This window comes from Bos indicus, chromosome 1 (assembly GCF_029378745.1).
Source record: "Bos indicus isolate NIAB-ARS_2022 breed Sahiwal x Tharparkar chromosome 1, NIAB-ARS_B.indTharparkar_mat_pri_1.0, whole genome shotgun sequence".
Taxonomy (NCBI): Eukaryota; Metazoa; Chordata; class Mammalia; order Artiodactyla; family Bovidae; genus Bos; species Bos indicus.
The window spans coordinates 133,533,572-133,547,780 of NC_091760.1; the positions used below are offsets into that span (position 1 = coordinate 133,533,572).

General features: G+C 34.9%; 1 protein-coding gene across 6 annotated transcripts in view; it reads right to left on the bottom strand.

The window, feature by feature from the left end:
- PPP2R3A (protein phosphatase 2 regulatory subunit B''alpha) overlaps nucleotides 1–14,209 on the bottom strand; it is a 233,067-nt gene that overhangs the window by 11,173 nt on the left and 207,685 nt on the right. The window lies entirely within an intron of this gene.

Below are 14,209 nucleotides of genomic sequence, written 5' to 3' on the forward strand. Positions count from 1 at the left end.
TTGTATAGCGAATGCTGAGGCTTAGATGACTAGTAAGTGACAGCGAGGATTTGAACTTAACTAAATTTGTCTAACTCCAAATTCTGTGGTTTTAAGCATGATGTTATATTGTATAATATCTCTTCCTCTTCAGGGAGTAGTAGTAATAGCTACTCTGTCACATATTTATATCAGTACTATGTGGCAGGTGTTTATAGAGTTATATTCTCTTTGATTCTTACAATCACCTTGGAAGGTAGTTGAAACTGAGCTGCAAGGAGTCAGATAACCTGCCCAGCTGGTGAGTAAGAAGACAGAATCAGATCTGTGTGGCTCTTTCCATGGTACTGCCGTTCTTCCTCCCTTTCTAATAGTTGATTCTGGTAATTTCTGTTTGACAAACTCACCCTGACTTATTTGTAATTCCTTTTGAGATGAAGCCCAACATACCCTTGGAATTCTGGATCTGGCCTTGCTTTTGAACTGTGTCAGTCAGTTATTAACAACTGTAAACAGGCCTTTCGTTTCTTGTGGTGACATTCCAGTGCTTGCTCTACAGGCTGCGGCTGTTAAGGCTTCCCCTCTCTCCCTGAGACCTCATCACCCACATGGGCTCTGTGCAGGCCTTATCTTATCTCCCATAACATGAGAAGAGGGGTGTCCAGCAGAAGCCTCTCATATGCACCGGTTGAATTTCACTACAGCTGGTCTCTGCATCTCCTCTCGTGACCCCTCCTCACCTGTATTTCTGTCTGCATCCCTTTTTCTCCTCTGTCTCCCCTCCACACACACACTGGGACCTTCTTTGAGCACTACCACAGCTCAAAAATTTTTTTTACTTGACACATAATAATTCTCTTTAGCTGCCATCATTTTCTTGTCTCTTTAGACTAACAAACTTCTAAGTGTTTAGATCTGCTATCTCTTTTCTCCTTCCTCTAAAGCAGGTTACAAAACAGTATGTTATATCAAATTCCATTTTTGTAAAACAAATTACTTATCTATTAATATTTGCAAAGAAGTATCTAGAAGCATACTCCTAAATGATGTCAGGCTATCTCTGGATGGTCGATTTTAGGTGAAGATTTTTATCTTTATTTCTACTCTTCTGTAGTTAATACATATTACCTACGTAAGCATATAAAGGAGAAAAATAACTTTTCCTATTTATTAAAATAGTACATGTTCATTATACAAACATTATAAATTACAGAACAGAATAAAAAGCCAAATTACTTGCAATTCTACAGCTCAGAGTTAATCACTTAATATTTTGGAGTCTTACTATTTAGCTCATGTATATATAGATATACATTTGTAATACTGGGATTATATCACAATTTTGTAAACTTGATTTTTCCGTGTTATGTTTTTGTGCAACACGTAGTTTAGATGTCTGCATAATATGACACAGATATTAATACCATGACTTACTTAACTATTCTATTATTGTACATTTGTGTTGTTTTGAATTTTTTAATTTTACAATTTAGTTAGAAGAGTTCTATCTAAACTTCTGATTATTTACAGTAGATGCCCAGGATTGGGAGTTAAAGGGTATGAATTCAGGCTTCTGCAGCATATTGTCAAATTAATTTCCAGGGAGGTTGGGCCACTTTGTTTCTACCAGCAATATCTGTTAACTACAGTGTGTTGCTTCTGTGAGAGAGCAGTAGAGACACTTTAATTGCATCTGTCTGTTTCTCCTGCTAAGGCAGGGATCCTGCGTTCATCAATATCCAATAATGCTTAGTGTATAGAAGGAATGCAAACATTTATTGAATTAATATTGTCTTTTAAAAAATTCCTGCCAGTTAATCTCAACTTTTTTCGGTGCTTGCTTTTTACAAAAATTTTCAGTTTAGTTTACATATCACAGAATTCACTCATCTTAAGTGGAACTCACTGCAGTGTTCTTGCCTGGAGAATCCCACAGACAGAGAAGCCTGGCAGGCTACAGTCCATGGGGTCGCAAAAAGTTGGACATGACTGAAGTGACTGAGGACACACAGTAAATTTTTACAATTGTGCAATCATTACCACAATTTAAATTTAGAACACTTTCATCTCTCCATCTGCCCCTCCTCTCCCTGTGCTTGTTTGTATTCATTTTCTACTTTTTCCTGGAACCTAGGCAGCCACTGATCTGTTTCATGGCTCTATAATTTTGCCTTTTCTAGAAATTTCATATAATGGAATTACGTAGTCTTTGGTGTCTGGCTTCTTTCATGTAAAATGATATTTTTTTGGATTCATCTGTGTTGCTGCATGTATTAATAGTTCTTTTGTTTATTGAGGTATAACTGACAGAATAAATTGCTTAAAGTGTACGATTAGTAAGTTCTGACTTTTGTTTACATCTGTAAAACATCATATCGAGATCATGAAAATATCCCTCCCTCCCATGAAAGTTTCCTCTTGCCCCTTTGTAATTACTTTTGCCTTACCAAGGTAACCATTGATTTGCTGTCATTATAGATTAGAATGCATTTTCTAGAATTTTCCATAAATGGAATCATACAAGATTGGAATATATTTTTGTCTAGCTTCTTCCACTTCACTTACAATTCATCCATGTTGTGTTAGTCAATAGTTCATTCTATTGCTGAAGAGCATTCCATTATATGGATATACTGTATTTTTGTTATTAATCTACCAGTTTAGTGGATATCTGGATTATTTTCACTTTGGGGCTACTATGAATAGTGCGGCTATAAACATTCATGTACAAGTCTTTGGGTGAACATTTTTCTTGGGTAGATTCCTAGGAGTGGAATTGCTGATTCATATGACAAATGTTTGTTCAACTTTTTAAGAAACTGCCAAACATTTCCAAAGAGGCTACATAATTTTACATACACATCAATCCAATATATGAGGGTTCCAGCTTCTTCACAGCATTGCCAACTGGTGGTTTTAGTTGTTCTAGTGGCTGTGAATGTATCTCATTGTGGTTTTAATTTACATTTTCCTAATGACTAGTGATATAGAGCATCTTTTCATGTATCTATTTGCTGTTGGAACCTCTAATGTAGTTATTGTTTAACCAAATTTTTGTCCATTTAAAAAATTAGGTTGCCTTTTTTATTAGTGAGTTGTAAGTTCTTTATATATTCTGGATGGAGTCCTTAACAGGATGTTTTGGAAATATTTCCCCCCAATGTGTCTTTTTCATTTTCTTAGTGGTGTCTTTAAAGAGCAATACTTTTTAATTTTGAAAGAAGTCCAATGTATCAATATTTTATTGCTCTTGCATAACTCAGGGTCACAAAGATTTTCTCCTGTGTTTTATTCTAAAAACTTTAGGATTTCAACTCTTATATTTATTGAGATTATTATTATTATTTTGGCTGCACTGTGCAGCTCGAAGGATCTCAGTAGACAACCAGGGAATCTGAGATACTTATAAAAATAAGTATACAAAAGTATATGGTGTGAGATATGGATTGAGGTTTTCTTTCTTTTTTTTTTTTTGCAGAAGGACGTCCAATTATTTCAGGTTCATTTCTGAAAAGACTACCCTTTCTCCTTTGGTTGAAAATTAATTGGTCGTATGTATGAGCATCTATTTCTAGAGTGTTTCATTGGTTGTGCATACTTACCAATTCTGGGACTTCCCTCATGGCTTAGATGGTAAAGAAACTGCCTGCAATGCAGGAGGAGATCCAGGTTTGATCCCTGGGTTGGGAAGATCCCCTGGAGAAGGGAATGGCTATAGACTCCAGTATTCTTGCCTGGAGAATTCCACAGAGGAGCCTGGTGGGCTACAGTCCGTGGAGGTCACAAAGAATTGAACGTGACTGAGTGACTAACACACACATACTTATCAATTCTACAGTGCCTTGATGGTTGTTTGCTTTCTAATAAGTTTTGAAATCAGGTAGCCTAAGTTCTTCAACTTCGTTCTTTTAAAAAAGTGTTTGCTAGTGCACTGGGACGACCCAGAGGGATGGTATGGGGAGGGAGGAGGGAGGAGGGTTCAGGATGGGGAACACATGTATACCTGTGGCGGATTCATTTTGATATTTGGCAAAACTAATACAATTATGTAAAGTTTAAAAATAAAATTAAAAAAAAAAAGAAAAAAAATAAAGCTAAAAAAAAAAAGTGTTTGGCTATTCTAGGTATTTTGCATTTCCATATAAATTTTAGGATCAGTTTGCCAGTTTTAACGAAAGCCTGTAGGGATTTTGATAGGGAGTGGATTAAATCTTTAGATTAATTTGGGGAGAACTGACATTTTAAAAATACTGAGCTTTCTATTATTATTTGAATCTTCCTTAATTTTTCTCAACACAATTTTGCAGTTTTCAGTGTGCAAGTATGTTCTTTTGTTATATTTGTGTGTTCTTTTGTTACATTTATTATACATATATAAAAGTGTGTTCTTTTGTTATATTTATTCCTAAGTATTTTTCTTTTTGATGCTGTTGTGAATAATTATTTTTATTTGTATTTCTCTATTTGATTGTTCATTACTAGTACATGGAAATACAACTGACTTTTATATTCTGATTTTGTATTCTGAAGAAAAATGAAAGTGTTAGTTGCTCAGCCATGTCCGACTCTTTGTGACCTCATGGACTGTAGCCCACCAGGCTCCTCTGTCCTTGGAATTCTCCAGGCAAGAATACTGGGATTGGTTGCCATTCCCTTCTCCAGGGGATCTTCCCGACCCAGGGATCGAACCCATGTCTCCCACATTTCAGGCAAATTCTTTACCATCTGAGCCACCAGGGAAGCTGAGACCTTGCTAATGAATTTATTAGTTCTGGTAGCTTTTATGCAGATTTCTTCATATTTTCTACTTAAAGTATATATAACCTAGGGATAGATTACTTCTTTCTTTGCAGTCTGAATACTTTTAATGTTTTTTTTTTTTCCTTGTCTTAATGCACAGGATAGGACCCTCATTACAATGTTGATTAGAAATGGGGAGGAACAGAAGCCTATTTTCCTTGCTCTGGATCTTAATGGGAAGGCATTCAGTTTTTCGCCATAAGTATAATGTAAATAATGTAATTATAGATGTCTTCTATCAGGTTAAAAAAGTTCCTTTCTATCCTTACTTGGGTAAGAGATATTTTGAATGGATGTTGGATTTTGTCAAATGGCTTTTTTGTGTCTATGGAAATGATCATGTGCTTTTTGTCCTGTGTTGTATTAATATGGTTTATTATATTAGTAGATTTTCAGATGTTAAGATGGCCTTCCATTCCTGGGGTAAACCTACTTATAGTGTATAATCTTTTTTATATGTTGCTGGATTTGATACTTTTAATATTTTGTAAAAAGTTTTATATTGATTTCATAAGGGATATTGGTATCTTTGTCTGGCTTTGGTATCAGGGTAATACCAGCTTTCTAAAATTAGTTTTGAAGTGTCCCCTCCTATTATTTTCTGAAAATATTAATGAAAGATTGGTATTATTTTTTTCCTTTAAATGTATGAACCATTTGGACCTAGACTTTTCTTTTGGGGAGAACTTAATAACTTATTTAGTGTCTTGATATGGCCTATCCTGATTTTCCATTTCTTCTTGAGCTGTTTTCTTTTTTTAATAGATATAATTAAATTTATTTGAGTTGATTTTGGTAATTTGAGTTTTTAGATGATTTTGTCCCATGTCATCTAAGATGTGAAACTTACTGAGATTAAGCTGTTCATAATACTCCTTTATAAGTATATCTATAGTGATGTATCCTCCTTTATCCTGATTTTAATGTATTCCTTTCTCTCTTTATCTAAAGCTTTCTATTTTAAAATATTTTTAAAGAACCAACTTTTGATTTCATAAATTCTTTCATAGTATTTTCCTATTTTCTATTTCATGGATTTCTACTCTGATCTTTATTATAGCCTTCTTCCTACTTATTTTGGGTCTGATTGGTTCTTACTTGTTAGCTTAAGATGGAAGCTTATCTTACTGATGTTAGAACTTTCTGGGTCATAAATATTCCTTTAAGCACTGCTTTAATTGCACCCCACACATGGATTTTCATATCATCTTTTATTTTCATTTGTTTCAGGACAACATCAAATTTCCCTGCAGTATCTCCTTTGACCCATGTGTCTTTAGAAATGTGTTATTTAATCTCTAAACATTTTGGGGTTCCTAGATTTCCTTCTGTTATTAATCTGTAATTTTATCCTATTATGATCAGACAACATACTTTATTTGAATTTATTGAATCTTTTTTTTTCACCTAACATATGGTCTTTCCTGAAGAAGTTCCATGTGCATTTGAGAAAAATGTATATTTTGCTACTGTTTTGTAGAGTACATATGCTGGTTAGATCAAATACACTGTGTTGTTCAAGTCTTCTGTGTCTTTAGTGATTGTCTCTTACTAGCATCAACTACTGTAAAAGAAGTGTTGAAATCTTAAACTATTAATTGTTGAATTGTTTGACAATTTTTGTTTTATGTATTTTGAGGCTGTTGTTAGGTAAAAATAGCATTTAAAATAGTTATATCTGGCTACTACATTTTACCTTCTGGTGAAGTGGGAATTTTCATTGTTATTTCCTGGTGAAATTTCTATCTTTTGATGTTTTAGAATTGGTTAATAGTCATGTTCTTAACTATTGATTTTGAAGATTCCAATAATGAAAGAACATTATTGATGATTCAACCCTATGCCTTTTGATTGTGATATAGGATTTGTCACTTTTAAAATATACTCAAATCTATAATTCCCTTATAAATTTCTCCCATCATTTTTTTTGCATTTAAAGTATTTATTTACATGCAGGTATTAGCTTAATATGTACTTTTTTCAGTCTGCAGAGAGTCAACATTTTACTGACTAGACTTCTTGACACAGTGTCATATACTACATTGGTTTGCATAAGTCTTCAGTTTTGGCATGGATCCTATACGGAGTTTAATTACTATAGCTTTGGATTATGCATCCCCTGTGCCCTACCATACCTTTGATTCTTTTCAGAACTCACTTTAGTTCTTTTGTATTTATTGTTCAATATGAGTTTCAGAATTAGTTGATCAAGTTCTATAACATATTTGGGGGGATTATATACAATTTTAACATGGAGAATGATCTTTGTAATTTTTAGTGAAATTTTATATTTTTGTCATATATATTTTCAAGTAACTTTTTTTGTTGCTATCACAAATAGGATTTCCTCCCTATTATATTTTTAGCTAGTTATTTCTGGGGTATGGGATTAATACCCTTTACCCATTAAGGAGGTGTTCTTTTTAAGTTTGCTTAGTTTCATTTTCTCCAAATTAGAAAATATATTTTATCACATGCCTTCAAAGAATCAGTCTATATTTTCTTTTCTTTTCTTTCTCCTTTAATCTGTTAATGACAGATTTTGTAAAGTTGAACCACTTGCACTTTTGGGATAAAATCAACTTACTTATGATGTATTCTTTTGATGTATTCTTTTATACATGTTGGTAGATTTGACAAGTTAATCTGTATTTCAGTTTTAATATCTGTAAAACAGGGATAAAGCATCTACAAGATATGAGTTTTGCGATTAAAATGAATTAAAATATTTAGAATAGTGCTTGGCACAGTATGCTTTCTGGTTGTGTATGTATAAATTAATAGATTTATTTTTTGTTTGAAATACAGTTGTTTAACTTCTTTTCATGTACTTTATTTGGGTCTATTTTGTCATCCTTTTTCATGCATATTGAGATGACAGCCTAATTTATTTCTTTCTACAGATTACAACTTTTCCCGTGTTTATATCCTACATATCTTAATAAATATAATGCTTTTATTGCCTGGTTCTAAAAAAAACCCTGTAATTGGTTTTTTGATCTTCTCTGTAGCTTAACAGTTATTTTAAGATATATTTAATTTTTCAAAATGTTTTTTTTAACTTTCCAGATATGTGTGTTTTTGTTGTTGTTGCTAATTTCATAAGTAACAAATATGGCCTATATGTTAGTAGTTTTTAAAAATGTGATATTCTTCATGCCTTAATAAGTAGGCACTGTATTGTGATGGCTCCATATTTGTCGGGTATCAAATCTATTTTTGAGTACCCCTATGAATGTTTACTAATTCTATATTATGAATTTTTTGTCCTATTTGATTTGTTGGGTTTTATATGACTATGGGATTGTCAAGTTTTCTTTTGTATTTCTATCAGATTTGCTTTTTGTATTGCTTAAAGTTGGTGACTTGTTTTCACGGCCAACTGCTGAAATACTGATGTTTCTTTTAAAGCTTTCAATTCTACTTGTCTCATAAACATTACTGTACCTGATTTCCTCTTATTTACTGTTTATTTGACTGTTGCCTCTGCGTTAGGTATGAATCTAAAGAATAGTGTACAGTTGGATTTTTAATCCCTTCTGAGTTTTGTGATTCATACTATATCTGGACTTATTTTGTCTATTTATTTTGTACTGTCTTTGTCTTTTTGTCTCCTTTATACTGTAGTGAACATCTGCTATTCCTTTACCAGCATGCGTTTCCCCTTTTTTGACCGTCATGTTCAAATTTCCCAAATTTTCCTTGAGAAAACATGTGGTTTGGATGAACTTGAACTTCTGTCCAAGCTAATTTCTAGGTCTGACTCCTTCTAGAGCTGGTTCAGGGACTAGACCCAAAATAAGCCAATTACAGCCAAACAAGTCCTGGGCTTTTGTAGAATCTGGTGGGAAAGGGACTTGCTCTTTTATTTGAATGTAAAGCTATCATTTTGCCACCACATACTAAAAATTTGCTGAAGAGTGAAAGAATGAAAGAAAAGCATTACCTAAGAGATTAAAGAGAGACAATCTAAGTCTCTGAAGTCAGTACTAGCTCCGGACTTTTCAGTTCTTTAAGCCCACAATTTCTTTTTTGCTAAGGCTTTGCTTTCCCTTTATGCCAATGTGAGTTAAAGTCACTTCTTACCAAAAGAATACTGGTTAAACACACTTGTCTTTTAGTAGACTGAGTTTTCTATATACAGATTTTCCAGTTAAACAGTCTACTGTCTTTTTCTGAAAATGATTAGAAAGTTTTCCATTTAATATTTACTTTTAGTGATTTTCCTTAAAAAATTTAAGACATTTTAACTCTATAGTTATCATTATAAAAATATAAATTTATCAGTGTCTGTATTCTCCACTTTAATAAAGATTCACCCTGACCTTTTACTATCTGTTAATGGTATCTATAAAAATTCTAAGGATGCTATGCTATGCTAAGTCACTTTAGTCGTGTCCGACTCTGTGCGACCCCATAGACGGCAGCTCACCAGGCTCCCCCGTCCCTGGGGTTCTCCAGGCAAGAACACTGGAGTGGGTTGTCATTTCCTTCTCCAATGCATGAAAGTGAAAAGTGAAAGTGAAGTCGCTCGGTCGTGTCCGACTCTTAGCGACCCAATGGATTGCAGCCTAACAGGTTCCTCCGTCCATGGGATTTTCCAAGCAAGAGTACTGGAGTGGGGTGCCATTGCCTTCTCCGAATTCTAAGGATAAATTTTGCTAATTTTGTTGTTGCTTATATCCCACTATTCCTCTAGGATATATTTACCTTGTTGCTGAAGAAAACCCTTTAATATTTCTTTCAAAGTTTGTCTGTGGGTGGTAAACATTTTTGCATCTCTTGATGTCTAAAAATGTCTTCATCTATCCTTTGCATTTAAATAGGAACAGAATTCAAGGTTCAAAGTTGTTTTTAAATAAATGCTGTTTCTTTTTGTGTTTATATTATGGGCATTTTTTTTTTCTCTCTAGTAGCTTTCCAGTTCTATCTTTTTATGTACTGAGATTTCACTCTAGTACAGGAATTGGGAAACTGCAATCTGTGGTCCAAATCTGTCTCACCACCTGTTTTGGTATAATAGCCCATGAATTGTTTTACCTTTTTAAATTAAAAAAAAAAAAAAAAATCAAAGAATACTTCATGACGTTAAAATGATCTGAACTTAGTATCTTAGTGTCTGTTAAAAATTTTATTGGAACACAGCCACATTCATTTGCTTACATATTAGGGCTACTTTCCCAACACAGTGGCAGAGCCAAGTAATTGTGACAGAGATTGCAAAGCCTAAAATATTTATTACCTGGCCAGAAAAAATTAGCTGACTTCTGTTTCTGTTTATATTTTTATTTGTTTTAATAGCTAAAATTCTGGGAATTATCTGGCTATTATTTCTACTGGTTTCTACAGGAATTTCTTACTCCTGTATTACAATCAATATTATAGATAAAAATTTTTTCAGATGTGTCCATTCTGTTATCACATCACCCAATGATTGTGTTTTCTTTCATTTAAAATTTTATCTGTCTAAAAATAGACAGACTTCTCTGGTGGTCTAGTAGTTGAGACTCTGAGCTTCCACTGCAGGGGGCATGAGTTTGATCCCTGGCTGGGGAACTAAGATCCTGCATGCCACACAGTAGAGCCAATAAAAGCAAATAGTAAATATACCCATCTTGATGTCTAGTTCTGATTGCTGTAATGAGTCCAGGGTTAAAAGTTCTTTCATTTGCTGAGTATTTTGTTGGTTGATATTTGTCTCCTTTACCGTGTACTGTTGGCCCTGCACTGGCTGCTCAGGAGAGAGCAGTGTGGACCTGCTGGCACTTTAAATGAGAACAGGGGGATGGATGGTCCATGCATGTCTGAGGTTATTGATACTTCTGGCAATCTTGATTCCAGCTTGTGCTTCAGCCTGGTATTTTGCATGATTTACTCTGCATATAAGTTAAATAAACAGGGTGACAATATACAGCCTTGACGTGCTTTTCAGATGTGTCCAGGAGAAATATCAATAACCTCAGATATGCAGATGACACCACTCTTATGGCAGAAAGCCAAGAGGAACTAAAGAGTCTCTTGATGAAAGTAAAAGAGGAGAGTGAAAAAATTGGCTTAAAACTCAACATTCAAAAAATGAAGATCATGGCATCCGGTCCCATCACTTCATGGCAAATAGATGGATGGGGAAACAATGGAGACAGTGACAGACTTTATTTTCTTGGGCTCCAAAATTACTGCAGATGGTGACTGCAGCCATGAAATTAAAAGACGCTTGCTTCTTGGAAGAAAAGCTATAACCAACCTAGACAGCATATTGAAAAGCAGAGACATTACTTTGCCAACAAAGGTGTGTACAGTCAAAGCTATGATTTTTCCAGTGGTCATGTATGGATGTGAGAGTTGGACCATAAAGAAAGCTGAGCACCAAAGAATTGATGCTTTTGAACTGTGGTGTTGGAGAAGACTCTTGAGAGTCTCTTGGACTGCAAGGAGATCCAACCAGTCCATTCTAAAGGAGATCAGCCTTGGGATTTCTTTGGAAGGAATGATGCTAAAGCTGAAACTCCAATACTTTGGCCACCTGATGAGAAGACTCACTGGAAAAGACCCTGATGCTGGGAAAGATTGAAGGCAGGAGGAGAAGGGGACAATAGAGGATGAGATGGTTGGATGGCATCACCAACTCAATGGACATGAGTTTGAGCAAGCTCTGGGAGTTGGTGATGGACAGGGAAGCCTTGCATGCTGCAGTCCCTGGGGTTGAAAAGGGTTGGACACGACTGAGTGGCTGAACTGAATGGGGCCATGCTGCTCCAAGATTCCATTTTTACTGCTTTTGTCTTTCCTTTAAGAGTAGGATGGGATGTATAGGGTTCAACCTACCTGGATTGAACCTCCCTTTTGCTCTTGTTTTCAGTCATATTAAGGTATGGATCATCTTTAAGTACTGCTCCCTTATCTGTGGCAATTATCTTTCTCATCTTCTGGCAGAGAACCTAAGCTCTGGCTCCCTCTTCAATCTGATTCCATCTGCTGTCCTGTTAGTCCACTGAAAGCTTCACTTCTTACTTCAGGTGATACTCTGTATTTCTTATTTTTATATGGCATGAGAGACTGAAAACTACAGGATGCTTTGTTTACCACCTTGAAATGAGAAGCTACTCTATATTATTGTAATACTTTTGGGAAGTCTACTGAAGTTTTGTTTGTGGCCTAATATATATTTTGTAAATAGTCTCTGGACAATACACCACAAAAATATTTTCAGGGAATAATTTCCTATGGATGCAACTAACAGGTTTCAAGTTCTCCTTTTCTTTCCTTTTGGAGTTTCTGCTCCAAAAATTTGATGTTATCAGGACAGCTTTTTGGGGGTGGTTGTTTTTTTTTTTTTTTTAAAGTCTATTTGGCTGCTATGGGTCTTAGTTGCAACACGTGGGATCTGTAGTTGCAGGATCTTTTTTATTTTCAGTTGTGGCACAGTGGGTCTTAGTTGCAGCATGCAGGATCTAGTTCCCAGACCAGGAATTGAACCCAGGCCCCTGGCACTGGGATTGTGGAGTGTTAACCACTGGACCACCAGGGAGGTCATTGTTTAATCTTTTTAAATTCAGCTTTTGTTACCATTCTATAATGGAATTGTTTTATTTTTATAAGTGAGTTTGTTTCACTTACGTTCACTGATCAAAAAGTATTTATTTTAGTTCTGTCATCTTTATGCTGCATGGTGTGTGTTTTTCTTTTTTGTGCACACATGTTTTCTGATTGAATTAGAATATTTAGAGATTGGCTTTGGTTTTTCAAGTGTTTACTTTAATTAATAGTCTTAAACCTCAACTTGACTTACTAGCTTTAGAGGGGAGCCATTGAGGACCTGCTAACGAAACTTACACACGTTTCTTCCTCCACTGTACATCCCACTTTGAGTTATATTATTTTTTCCAGAATGCTATGTTCTGACCCTATCCTTTATGTTTAAATGGACTGAACACTCATTGTTATTTCTTTTCCACCATGGTCGCTCCATTTCTGGGATCCTTATTTTGGCTCATCTCTGTTTTATGATTATGCCCTTTTTAAACAAGAGCTCATGGGTGCTTTATTCCTTTCAGTTTTTAGAAAATTCCCATTTGTGTTCTCATGCTTGAATGTCATCTTGGGTTAGTATAAAACTTTAGGGTATAGAATTTCTTTCTCTGAGGGAGAGATAAATATTGCTTCATGATCTTTTCCGGTATTCATTTTTCCTGTGGCAGTCTGTGAGGCAAGGTTGATATTTTTTCCCCTCTTACCTGGTGACGTACATTTTTAAAAAGCTGAAAAGTCCCCCAAATAATCTTTGAATTCTGTTAACTTCACCACACATTTGTGGGGCCAATCATTAACATACGGTGTGACTTCTGACCTTTCAGACTCAGGTCTTCTTTTATTTCAAAAAAACTTTTTATTATCTTTGAATTTTTTTTCTACTTCATTTGTTCTATTGTCTAGTATGTATAAGTTAGATCCCTTTTGTTTTCCTTACATATACCTAATTTTCTTTCTGATAACTTTATTTTGTTCTTTTCTGTTTCACTAGATCTTTTAAGGCCTTTTTTCATATTCCTATTTTTTTATTGATGGTCAATAATTATACACCCACAAAATGATTTTTTAATGGTTAAATGGGATTGAACTGTGTATATGTATGATAATTTTATTAATCTTATTACCTAGATTGTCTTTAGGTTTCACTATTATAAACATCTGCACATGTTCTTGACAGAAGTGATATTGCTTCATAAGATCAGTACTTACCCCAGTTCCTAACTAATGAAGCTCACTGACAAAGAATTAAGTCATGCCTGTGAATAGAGCTGCTCCTTTGGGTTTTGATGATGTTGTCATCTCCTGGTCCTTTTAGGCCTACGGGTGATATGGCTCCCCACCATTGCTAAGTCTGGGTATCTGTGTCATTTCATATTGGCTTCTCCAAAATCCTATGTATTTGTAAGTTTGCTATCTGTTTGCTGTGTGTGTGTGTGTGTGCTCAGTTGTGTCACACTCTTTGCGACCCCATGGATTGTAGCCTGCCAGGCTCCACTGTTCATGTAAGTTTCCAGGCAAGAACACTGGAGCGGGTTGCCATTTCCTACTCCAGGAGATCTTCCCAACCCAGGAATCTAACCCGCATCTCTTGTGTCTCCTGTACTGGCAGGAAGATTCTTTACCACTGTGCCACCTGGGAAGCCCTATCTGTTAGCTACACCCTAGAAATTTATCCCACAGATGTATAAAATGACATATATAAAAGATTATTCACTGTAACCTTATATCTCTTAATATTTCACTATTTTCACTATAATGTCTGTGAATAGAGGAATATAAGATAATGGTGTAACTATACAGTGGAATATTATGCAGTTATAAAAAACTTAGCACATTCACTGAATATATTTATGGAATAATCTCCAATTTATTGATTTGTTTTTCTTCCAATCTTCAGTTC